We start from the raw sequence: 12,490 nt of genomic DNA on the forward strand, positions 1-12,490 counted from the left end.
TTGTTTCAGCTTATATCCCACCATATGCAGTGCAAACACAGAACAAGAGCACATGGCGTAAATTTCATAGTTTCCTTTATTCCCTACAAATTAAGTACCCCGGATCGCCATTTTACCTAATGGGAGTTATGAATGCCAGAATAGGCTCAAAAGATGATAGCCTGGAAATAAAATTCCTAATATTAAGAGTGTTCAGTTTCTGTTAATTGATTCTCATGAAAACTTACAGATTCTGGCTTCACACAATTAACTCAAGGCAGTGTCAATTTACTCTTGGCAGAAAGCCAAGGTCTGCTTGACCTAGAAACTACTTACTCTGATTGGTTAACGACCAGCACTCAACTCTGTTATCTAGGAGTGCTAGCACAGTTTGGGTTAGGTGTGTTAGGAGTAGAAGTGCTGTGTATGGTTAAGAGAGAGAGAGAAAGAAAGGATTCATTTTGTTTTGTTTTGTATGCAGAAACTCTGCTGGTTTTATTTTTCCTTTTAATAAATCCTGTAAATAGTTATTCTGAGTCTAGCTGACTAGTCATTTCCACCTCAACTAGCTTCTTCGCTGTGCAGGAAAACTCTGCTACGTTTGGGCTAAAGCCATTAGACCTATGCCTGACACTTCAAAGTTCCATGAAAGAGAGCTAAAGGAAAATAGCGCCCTCTTTCTAAACCCACCCCTCGTAGACATTCGAAAGATTGTCAAATCAACTATGCTGGATTTTGCCTGGCTTTTTTACAAAGCCATTTCCGAACTGGAGAGGAGAGGGGGTTGCGGGCTACCCCCTCCCACACATGAGGGGGCTGGCCTTTTTGCCCCCGTGAGAGCAAGTGAATCCCCGGGCGTGCCTGCAACCCTGCCCGCCAATCGACTGGCTAGGGAGGCGTGGCCTGGCCCATTTAAGGCCAGGCACGACCGGGGACTGCCCTCTTTGCCCCGTTCCAGCTGACCGGTTTTTTACGTGCTTGGTATTTTAGATTCTGTAGCTTGTTTTCTTGGTTTTTGCTTGGCTTCTTTTTCCTCTCCTTTTCAGGTTTACTCCTTCTGCAGCGAGTTCGAAGAGCAGACTTTAGGCAGCAAGAACAGAGGTTTCTTTCTGCGTGTCCTTTGTTCCACAGCCCTCCTCTGCACTCGAAGCAATCCGCCAATCAGCTGTTCCTTCAGAGCGGCTTTCCTCAGCCTCGCGGAGAGACCGAAGTCCGCTGATCAGCTGTTCCCCCAGCAGCAGCTTTCTTTCAGCCCGGCAAAGATCAATCTCCTGGTTTTTTAAGCCCTCAATTCAAAGCAGCTCTATCTTACTTGCGGAATATACAGTGGCTTCTGTAACGCGGGTGGCTGCAGCCCCCGTGTGAGGTTGGTGACTGGGGTCTTTTAACATTGCGTGTGTCGTTTATTCAGAATTTTCCTTGCATGAGTGAAAGGGGAGGCAGCTTGTAAAAGGGGACCAGGATTTAAAGTGTAGGCAGCTCATTTCGCGCTTCAACCTTCTCAGGGTTCTCCGGGTTTTAACTTTGTGTCGTTTATTCTAAATCTTCCTTGCAAGAGTAAAAGGGGGGCAGCTTTAAAACGGGGTCAGTTTTAAAGGAAAGGTGGGAGGCAGTGATCGCAGGGTCGCTCTAGCCGTGCTTTCTAAGAAAGTTGTTTTCCGGTTGCCTTGGTTACTGCTGCTATCCGGCGCCATTTTTACTCAACCACGTGGTCACAAAAGGCAGCCGCCATCTTAGGAGAGGCATTCACCCTCCGCTGGGTCAGTCTCTTTAAATAAAGCTGACTCCTCCTAGTATTCACAACTTTGTTTTACCCTTCCTTCTTAGCAGCAGCTCCGACGCTTCTTATAAATTGCCAGCACAAGCTAGTTGCTCCGTGCTTGGGCTGCTACATTGTTGCGATCCCATAGCTGGCTCCCGGGTCTGCAGCATTACAGGGGAGAATCTATTACTGTAGCAAGTGGCTGAATGACAGGCTTTTAAAGTGCGGTTTACTGGGGGAAATGCTTTAAAAAATAATATAATAAAGGAGTCTTTGGAAAGGTTGAGTACGGGTTTCAAAGTGCTTACTGCTGACTGCTTTTGAAATTAATTGGTGCAATTAGCAACGCTGTGGCTTTTATGTTATTTCAGCTCTGCTTTTAAAAGCCTAAACTCATAGAGGCAATTGAAGGTCCTTGGAGGTGCTGAGTGCTGGTTTTAAAGTGCTGTTTGCTGACTGCTTGCAAAGTTGATTGGTGCAATTGATTGATTGGTGCAATTGATTGATTGGTGCAATTGATTGATTGGTGCAATTGATTGGTGCAATTGATTGTTTGGTGCAATTGGCAAACACTGTGGCTTATATGTTATTTCTGCTCTGTTTTTAAAAGCCTAAACTCATAGAGGCAATTGAAGGTCCTTGGAGGTGCTGAGTGCTGGTTTTAAAGTGCTGTTTGCTGACTGCTTGCAAAGTTGATTGGTGCAATTGATTGATTGGTGCAATTGATTGATTGATTGATTGGTGCAATTGATTGATTGGTGCAATTGATTGTTTGGTGCAATTGGCAAACACTGTGGCTTATATGTTATTTCTGCTCTGTTTTTAAAAGCCTAAACTCATAGAGGCAATTGAAGGTCCTTGGAGGTGCTGAGTGCTGGTTTTAAAGTACTGTTTGCTGACTGCTTGCAAAGTTGATTGGTGCAATTGATTGATTGGTGCAATTGGCAAACACTGTGGCTTATATGTTATTTCAGCTCTGTTTTTTTTTTTTAAAAAAGCCTTAACTCATAAAGGCAACTAAAGGACTTGCTTACACTGCGGTTGGTTCTGGCAAAGAGGACTGCCTCTACAGGAGCTGCCTGCTTGAGCAGAAGCTTAATATTACGCAAAAAATAAATAATTAACTAAATAAAGCGCGCGCGCACACACACACACACACATATATATATGGTTCTATTAAAAATAGGTAAAGAAAAAATAAAACAAAGTAAAATAAAATAAAACAAGCAAAAAATAAAATAAAATAAAATAAATAAAAAATTAAATAAAAAATTAAATAAAGGAAATTTGCCTAATTTTTCCACCGTATATAGCCAGAGCCTCTAGCGGCTGGTGGTTAGAGTAGAAAAATACCCCTAAAGGGTATTACACCTTATTTAGAGATCAAGAGGTCACTAAGAAGGCCCAAAAAATCCTGAGAGACTATTTTGAGATGAATTTGAATACTACGGTTGAAAAAAGAGTAATCTGGGACGCAAGCAAAGCGGTTATGAGAGGGTTTCTGATTCAACAGAATGCACTAAAGAAGAGAATACAAAATGAGAAAAAAGATAAAATCTTGGAAAAAATAAAAGAAGGAGAGAAGAAATTAAGAGCGAAACCAAAGTCGCAAGAGATTCTGAGAGAAATAAAATTATATCAAGTACAATACATGAAAATGATAAATCAGGAAGTAGAATGGAAAATTAAGCAGATGAGACAAAAGACATTTGAATCGGCTAATAAATGTGGGAAACTGCTAGCTTGGCAGATGAAAAAAAGACAAACATTAAACACCATTACAAATCTGGATGTGGAAGGAAAGAACATACAGAATCCATTGGAGATTAGAAAGTGCTTCCAGAGATATTTTAAACAACTATACACACAAGGGCCACAGAAAGAGACTGATCTAGACCAATTTTTAAGAACAAATGGATTACAAAAAATCTCTCAAGAAAATAAGATAATGTTGAATCACAAAATTACAGAACAGGAGGTTGAAGGTGCCATCCAGAACATGCAGTTGGGTAAATCTCCAGGGCTGGAGGGTCTTACCTCCAAATACTATAGATCTCTGAAAGACTGGTTAATTCAGCCACTAAAGGAGGTTTGTAATGAAATTCTGGAGGGGAAAAAGGCGCCAGAGTCGTGGAAGGAAGCTTACATTACACTCATACCGAAAACTGAGTCTGAAAAGACACAGCTTAAGAACTACCGCCCCATATCCCTGCTTAATGTGGATTACAAAATTTTTGCTGATATTTTGGCTAACAGATTAAAAAAGGTATTAGCTGAAGAGATACATAAAGATCAAGCCGGCTTTCTCCCAGGTAGACATTTGTCTGACAATACGAGGAACATAATTAATATTTTGGAGAAGCTGCAAGTGAACATCAACACCAAAGCAGTTTTAATTTTTATAGATGCGGAAAAAGCTTTTGATAATATTTCTTGGAATTTTATGAAGAAAAATCTTCAGGGAATGGGGGTGGGCCAAGGGTTTGAAAATGGTATAAGTGCAATTTATTCAGAACAAAAAGCTAAGCTAATAGTCAATAATGTGATGACAGAGGAATTTAAGATAGAGAAAGGGACACGACAAGGCTGCTCAATTTCCCCATTGCTTTTTATTTCGGTCCTGGAGGTTTTGTTAAATATGATTAGAAGGGACCGTCTGATTAAAGGTATTCAGGTCGGAGCCAAACAATACAAACTGAAGGCTTTTGCAGATGACTTAGTTTTGACGTTACAGGAGCCAGAATCTAGTACGAAAAGAGTATTAGAACTGATTCAAGAATTTGGTCATGTGGCAGGATTTAAACTGAACAAGTCAAAAACTAAAGTTCTTGAGAAAAACTTAACACCGATTGAGAAAGAGAGGTTTCAGAAGGAGACTGGTTTAACATTAGCTAAGAAAGTAAAATACTTGGGGGTTAATATGACTGCTAAGAACTTAAACTTATTTAAAGATAACTATGAGAAATGCTGGACAGAAGTGAAAAAAGACTTAGAAATATGGTCAAATTTGAAGCTTTCCTTGTTGGGCCGAATTGCAGCTATAAAGATGAATGTATTGCCAAAAATGTTATTTCTGTTTCAGTCATTGCAAATTTTGGACAAGATGGACTGTTTCAAGAAGTGGCAGAAAGATATTTCTAGATTTGTCTGGCAGGGCAAGAAGCCCAGAATAAAATTTAAAATACTAACTGACGCAAAGGAAAGAGGTGGATTTGCCCTGCCGGACCTTAAACTTTACTATGAATCAGCAGCATTCTGCTGGTTGAAAGATTGGCTGCTTCTTGAGAACACAGACATTTTGGACTTAGAAGGTTTTAATAATGTTTTTGGGTGGCATGCATATTTGTGGTACGACAAGGTTAAAGCACATAAAGCATTTAAAAACCATATTGTCAGGAAAGCATTGTTCAATGTCTGGATAAGATACAAAGATTTACTGGAAAATAAAACCCCAAGGTGGTTGTCACCAATGGAAGCAAAGGCTCAGAAAAAGCTCAATATGGAGGCCAATTGGCCGAAATATTGGGAAATATTGGAACAAGATGGAGACAAATTGAAATTGCAGAGTTTTGAGAAATTAAAAGATAAAGTGCGAGACTGGCTACATTATTATCTAAGAGAGGCCTACAATTTGGATAAAAAAATTGGCTTCCAGGTGGAAAAATCAAAATTGGAAACAGAACTGTTAGATCCCAAAACTAAGATGCTTTCAAGAATGTATAACTTGCTGTTAAAATGGAATACACAGGATGAAACGGTTAAATCTGCTATGATTAAATGGGCACAAGATCTTGGTCATAACATTATGTTTGCTGACTGGGAACAGTTGTGGACCACCGGTATGAAATTTACGGCATGTAATGCCTTAAGAGAGAATATTATAAAAATGATATACAGGTGGTACATGACACCAGTCAAGCTTGCAAAAATATATCATCTGCCCGATAATAAATCTTGGAAATGTAAAGAAAATGAAGGTACATTCTTTCACCTTTGGTGGACGTGCCCAAAGATTAAGGCTTTCTGGGAGATGATCTATAATGAAATGAAAAAGGTATTTAAATATACCTTCTTGAAGAAACCAGAGGCCTTTCTCCTGGGCATAGTCGGCCAATTGGTGCCAAAGAAGGACAGAACTTTCTTTATGTACGCAACAACAGCAGCAAGAATACTGATTGCAAAGTATTGGAAGACACAAGATTTACCCACCCTGGAAGAGTGGCAGATGAAGGTGATGGACTATATGGAATTGGCGGAAATGACTGGCAGAATCCGAGACCTGGGAGAAGAGTTGGTGGAAGAAGACTGGAAGAAATTTAAAGACTATCTGCAGAAACACTGTAAAATTAATGAATGTTAAAATGATGTTGGATTGAAAATAAGTGGCATTAGCAACAAAGTTAACAAGAGTATGCAAAATTGAACTGATAATGGATGAAAATATAGAGTTATAATATGTTAAGATACAGAGTTAAGATAAACGAAAGAGGGCAAGGAGTTGCTGATTTGATTATTTAAATGGGGATACAAAAAGAGGAGGTGTGAGGAGGCCAAGGAAATAAGATAATGAGTTAGGGTTACAAAAATTGATTTGTTTTTACTCTTCTTTTTCTTATTTTATGTATTTTTCTATGTGTTTTTTTATTGTATTTCTTTCCTTTTATATGATTTTTTAAATTTATGTTTTTGTAAAACTTCAATAAATAATTTTTTTAAAAAAAAATAGAGTAGGAAATACCCAACTAGCCTTGTGGTTCTGCGCTGAAAGTCAGCGTAGATTATACTGAACTAGCTTCTCTAGATTCAGGGTAGAGCCAAGCCAGTGTAGATAATACTGAAGTAGGTGCAACTCTTAAGCGGTGTTGTTGATTCTGAGCAGGTGCCTAGCGGGTACGCATTCCCACCAGTGTGGGCAATATTGAGCTAGTAGTTTGCAAATAATTTGGAGGTTTCCTTGGTGTATTTCATAGTGCGGAATGGCTTCTGGCGGTAACCAGCAGGCATCCTCCTCGGGTAATCAGCTGGCATCTTCCACAGGTAATGGGGGCACCCAATTACCGTCCATGCCCTGTGATCCTCAAGCCTTTGCTCAATTTTTCATGGCTTTCGAAACATTTTATAGGCAGTGTAGGCCAAGGGCTCTGGCACTCCCAGCCCCGGAACCATCACAGGAGGTAATACCTGATACTCCTCCTAATAATCAGGGGCAGCAGGGCACTGCAGCCGCTGCAGTGGTCAGTGCCCAGTCCGAAACCGCAATGGTGGGAATATTATGAAAATGATATACAGGTGGTACATGACCCCAGTCAAGCTTGCAAAAATATATCACCTGCCCGATAATAAATGTTGGAAATGTAAAGAAACTGAAGGTACATTCTTTCACCTTTGGTGGACGTGCCCAAGAAACAAGGCTTTCTGGGAAATGATCTATAATGAAATGAAAAAGTTATTTAAATATACCTTCCTGAAGAAACCAGAGGCCTTCCTTCTGGGCATTGTCAGCCAATTGGTGCCAAAGAAGGACAGAACTTTTTTTATGTACGCTACAACAGCAGCAAGAATACTTATTTCAAAGTATTGGAAGACACAAGATTTACCCACTTTGGAAGAATGGCAGATGAAGATGATGGACTATATGGGATTGGCAGAAATGACTGGCAGAATCTGGGACCAGGGAGAAGAGGCGGTGGAAGAAGATTGGAAGAAATTTAAAGACTATCTACAGAAATATTGCAAAATTAATGAATGTTAGAATGATGTTGGATAGAAATTAAGTGGTTTCCAGCTGTAATGCTTTAAGAATATGGAAAAAGGGTATAAATAGGTAAAAAAAGTTAATAAGAATATGCAAAAATGAATTGATAATGGATGAAAATACTGAGTTATAAAATGTCAAGTTATAGAGATAAGATGAATGAAAGAGGGTAAGAATTTGCTGATTTGATTATTTAAATGGGAATACAAGAAGGGGAGGTGTGAGGAAGTCAAAGAAACAAGCAAATGAGTTTTAAATTATGAAAAAGAATTGTTTTTAATCTTTTGTATCTTTTTTTTCGTGTGTGTTTACTTTTATTTTATTTTTTTCTTGTTTTTCTACTATGTGTTTTTGTATATCTGTTTTTTGTAAAATCTTAATAAATATTTCTTTAAAAAAAAAACAAAAAAAACACGAAACCGCAACGGTTTCTAAGAAAGCCATCCAAGGCGCTGGTAAAGGTAAGGCACCTGCAAAGGGTCCCGGCAAGGGGAAGGCGCCTGCTAAAGGGGCCAGCAACAATTCTATTTCACAGGGTGTAGGTATTCCTAGTGCTTTTCAGGAACAGCAGCCTCAGCACAGCTCTACTGAGGACAGTGCGGGTTCCGGTTCGGAGGAAGAACAGATGGAACCCCAAATGGCTCAGCCAGCGTGAACCCGGCCAGCAGTGAGGCGCAAGGGGGTAAGAGGAAATCCAAGAAGAAGCACACGTCGGCAAAGAAGAAAAGGAGCAAGCAGTCAGAGACCGAGGATGACTCAGGTACATCCTCATCCGAATCGGATAGCGAGGGGCCTATGGATGGTTACTGGGGTTTGGGGGAAGAGAATCATGGGATCCCACTTTGGGCGCACGAAAGGAGGGCCAATTCCCATCGTAAGACCTTCAATGGAACACTGGAATGGAAGGATGGGGCCTTGGGTGAAGATGTAAAGGTTTCCACCAATCAGTCCACCGATTTTATATTGGGGAACCATTTGTCCCAGAAGAAGAGGAATAAGATCCTCAACGGTGACTATGTGGACATGTTTACCCTTCTCCCTCCTACTAAACTCACGGGGAAAGGTGAAAAGAGGCGCTCTTTCGGTAAGAGGAGGTATAGGACGCCTAGGGTGGAACGCACCTTTGAGAATTGGTTGGATGGGTACCAGGTTTTCATGGGAGTTGTTTACGCGGCTTATCCTAGGCGCTCCATGGATCTTGTTGCTTATTTGGCTCATGTGAGGCGGGCTCACACGCCGGCAGGGGAAAATGCTGCTTTAACATATGATGAGAATTTCCGTAGAAATGCTTCTCTCCTGCCCTCCACCCGATGGGACCTAAGGGATCCTAATTACTGGGGCGAGGAGGTTAACCCTTATATTGAAAAGAAGAACCAGGAATCTGCCAAGTCGGGTAAGACGGAGGCGAAATGGTGCCGCCAGTGCTGGGAGTTCAACAGGGGTGTGTGTTCGCGACCCTCCTGTAAGTATCTTCACGAATGCGAGTGGTGCCAGGGAAACCACCCTGCCTCGGTGTGCTTTAAGAATAAGCAGCAGCCCTTTCGGGGGGGCAGGGGGTACTTCAACAACAATGCCAGAGGTGCCCCCGGATCCTCTCATCAGGGTCCCGGTAACCGTCAGTAATAGGTATCTTGGTCTTGCCATCTCCCCTATCTGTCTTCAGCCCCTCAAAACCCTTCTAGACCAATATCCCGATCGAAAAGCCGCACAGTACCTTTGGGAGGGGTTCTCCTTGGGGTTCAGAATCCCCGTGGCTTTTCCCCCTAACACCGGGGACCCACAAAATCAAAAATCAGTTAAGGAAAGGCCCAAGATAGTCAGAAAAAAAGATAGAGAAAGAAATCAGGGCAGGTAGCGTAGCGGGCCCCTTTTCCGTACCTCCCCTGGAAGGACTTCACCTATCCCCTCTGGGCATTGTACCTAAAAAGGCCCCAGGGGAATTTTGCATGATCCACAACCTCTCTTTCCCAAGGGGAGGCTCGGTCAATGACGCGATCCCCCAGGAACTTTGTACTGTGTGAAATACGCCTCCTTTGACCAAGCAGTTAACATGATTCGCAGATTTGGGCAAGGGGCACGTCTAGCCAAATGTGACATCGAGTCGGCGTTCCGCTTTCTTCCCGTACATCCAGCTGACTTCCGTTGGTTGGGCTTTAGATTTGAGGGAGCGTATTTCATTGACAAAGCAATGCCCATAGGCTGCTCTGTGGCTTCCTCAGCCTTTGAGTCGTTCAGTACATTTCTCGATTGGGCCCTACGCTTCAGGACAGGGTCGGTGGGCGTACCGCATTACCTGGACGACTTTATTTTGGTGGCAGATAATAGGCAACGATGCTCCGCCCTTTTGGAGGCTTTCACGGCCCTGGCCGGGGAGCTGGGGGTGCCACTGGCTGCCGAGAAAACGGAGGGTCCAGCCACTTCCATGGTCTATCTGGGCATTGAGTTAGACACCGTGGCCCAAACGTCTAGGTTACCCAAGGAAAAACTGTTCGCCCTTAAGGCACTGATACAGCAGCTATTGCCCCTAAAGAAGGTTACCCTAAGGCAAATTCAATCCCTGCTAGGTCACCTAAATTTTGCTTGTAGGGTAGTGGCGCCAGGTCGGCCCTTTTGTGGCCGCCTGGCCAGATTGTCGGCAGGTCTCAGGGCACCACAGCATAGGGTGCGCCTCTCCAAAGAAGTTAAGGCTGATCTGGGAGTCTGGCTACAATTCCTCGACAGGTACAATGGTATATCCTTATGGCAAGTTTCCATGGCACTCAATGCCGACTTTCAAGTCCAATCAGATGCGGCAGGTTACTTGGGTTTTGGAGTTTATTTCAGGGGCCAGTGGTGTGCCCAAAAGTGGCCGGCAGACTGGCAGGGCAAGCCCATTACTCGGGACCTTACATTTTTGGAATTTTCCCCCATTGTAGTAGCAGTACATCTTTGGGCAGAGCAGTTCCGCAATCATAGGGTTTGTTTCAACACAGATAACCAGGCGGTAGTAGCGGTTCTTTCTAGACAGTCCGCGCGTTCCATCAGGGTGGGAAACTTGTTACGGTCCTTCGTCCTCCTGTGTCTTGAGCAGAATATATATTTTTCAGCCAAATTCGTACCTGGCATTAATAATGACATCGCGGATGCTCTGTCTCGTTTTCAGATGGAGCGCTTCCGCTCATTAGCGCCGGATGCGGAACAATCATCGATGCCTTTCCTGGAGCATCTCTGGAGTCTTGGGAGCAAGAAGTGATGAAGGGAGTATTCGGTGCAGTTGCCCCTTCCACAATGAGATCATACAAGAAAGCGTGGGCTGACTTCCTAAAGTTCTGCAACAGAGTACCCAGCACGAGGCAGAATTCCATTCCCTCAACGAGGGAGGTCCTCCGCTACTTAGCCCACCTGAAGGAGCTGGGCAGGGCAGCAAAGACTCTTAATATTCAGTCCGCAGGGATCTCATTTTTTTGTAAAGCCTTTTTTGCCACCGACCCGTGCTCTGAATTTATAGTGCGTAAGACCTTAGAGGGTTGGCGCCGGCTCCAGCCTCCCAGCACTGACAAGAGGAGGCCTTTAACTTTCGATATTCTGACCCAGATACACAAAAAATTATGACCAATATGCTGGTCAAAATATGAAGCTTGCCTTTTCTCTGCCGCTTATTCCATAGCCTTCTTTGGTGCCTTTCGCATAGGGGAGGTCGTCTGTGAGGGAGGGGTTGCCCACTGCCAGAGGGGCATCCTCTCAAGTGACCTGACCCTATCTAGGACTGACCTAATCGTTCAAGTATGGAGCTCTAAGACGGACCAACAGGGTAGGGGGGCCCTCCTTCGGTTACCAGCCGCGCAGGATAGCGGACCCTGCCCGGTTAGGGATGTGAGGCGTTTCCTCTACTTAAGACCCAATAGCCCTGGCCCTTTCTTAATTCACGTGGATGGATCGCTCTTGACCAGACACCAGTTTACACGGGTGATGCGCATGGCTTTGGCAGCATGCGGGCTGCCCGTGGCGGAATTTGCAGCTCACTCCTTTCGGATTGGGGCAGCTACCACCGCAGTACACCTCGGGATTCTTTTTCACAAAGGGCGGCAAATGTGTTCCATCATTCTTAAGGGTTTTCAATGCAAAACCCGTTTCCCAACTCCTGTACTCTGCAGATGTCTGGCATAATGGGGACCTGCCAAAGCTAGATGGCTTTCAGGCAAAATATCTACGATCTCTGCTGCAGGTACCCAACTGTGTCCCCAACTCCATACTTCTGTTAGAAGCTGGTAAATACCCAATTTCAACTAAAGTGTGGTGGGCTGCCCTAAAACATTGGCTCAGGATTTCAGTGTTTGATCTAGGGAAGGGTTTGTACCAACACCTGACCAATGAGGAATTTGTCAGCAAATAGCAGAAAACCATGGCTAAAAAGGCCACCTCTATTGGTCTGTCACCCGCGCCCCCAACTGTATTACCTGGGTTATGAAGGCGCCCTAAAGACGTTAAAGCAAAGATTATGGGATAATGCACACAGTGACTTGCGATCTCAATCACACACAGTCTGGCAGTAGGAGTACACTATGGGCATGTCTTTAAGTTAACATCTTACATTAAAAACATGACAGTACCAAATTATCGAAGGATTTCAACAAAGCCAGACTGACCGTCTTTCCTTCTGCAGTGTTGGATGGCAGGTTGAGAGGAGCTCCCTACCAGGACAGACTTTGCTCATGTGCTCAAGACATAGATTCCATAAAACATATTTTGTTGCACTGTGCAAAATATGAGCAAGCCAGGGCTGAACTGATATTACCCTTGCTGGTACCTTTCCCAGGAAAATCAGAGGCTCACTATGTCAGGTTCCTACTGGAAGACCGGACAAACACTAGAACATTAGCAGTGGCAAACTTTTTATCAGTGGTTGCAAGAACCAATGATCCCTATATTCTGAACAAAATGCTTGTTTAACCTGGAGGTAGGCTGTATGAATTGTGTATTGCTTTGTAACGATTTGTTGGGTCTCCGGACCATAA

Source organism: Podarcis filfolensis (genome assembly GCF_964270895.1).
Source record: "Podarcis filfolensis genome assembly, chromosome: W".
NCBI lineage: Eukaryota > Metazoa > Chordata > Lepidosauria > Squamata > Lacertidae > Podarcis > Podarcis filfolensis.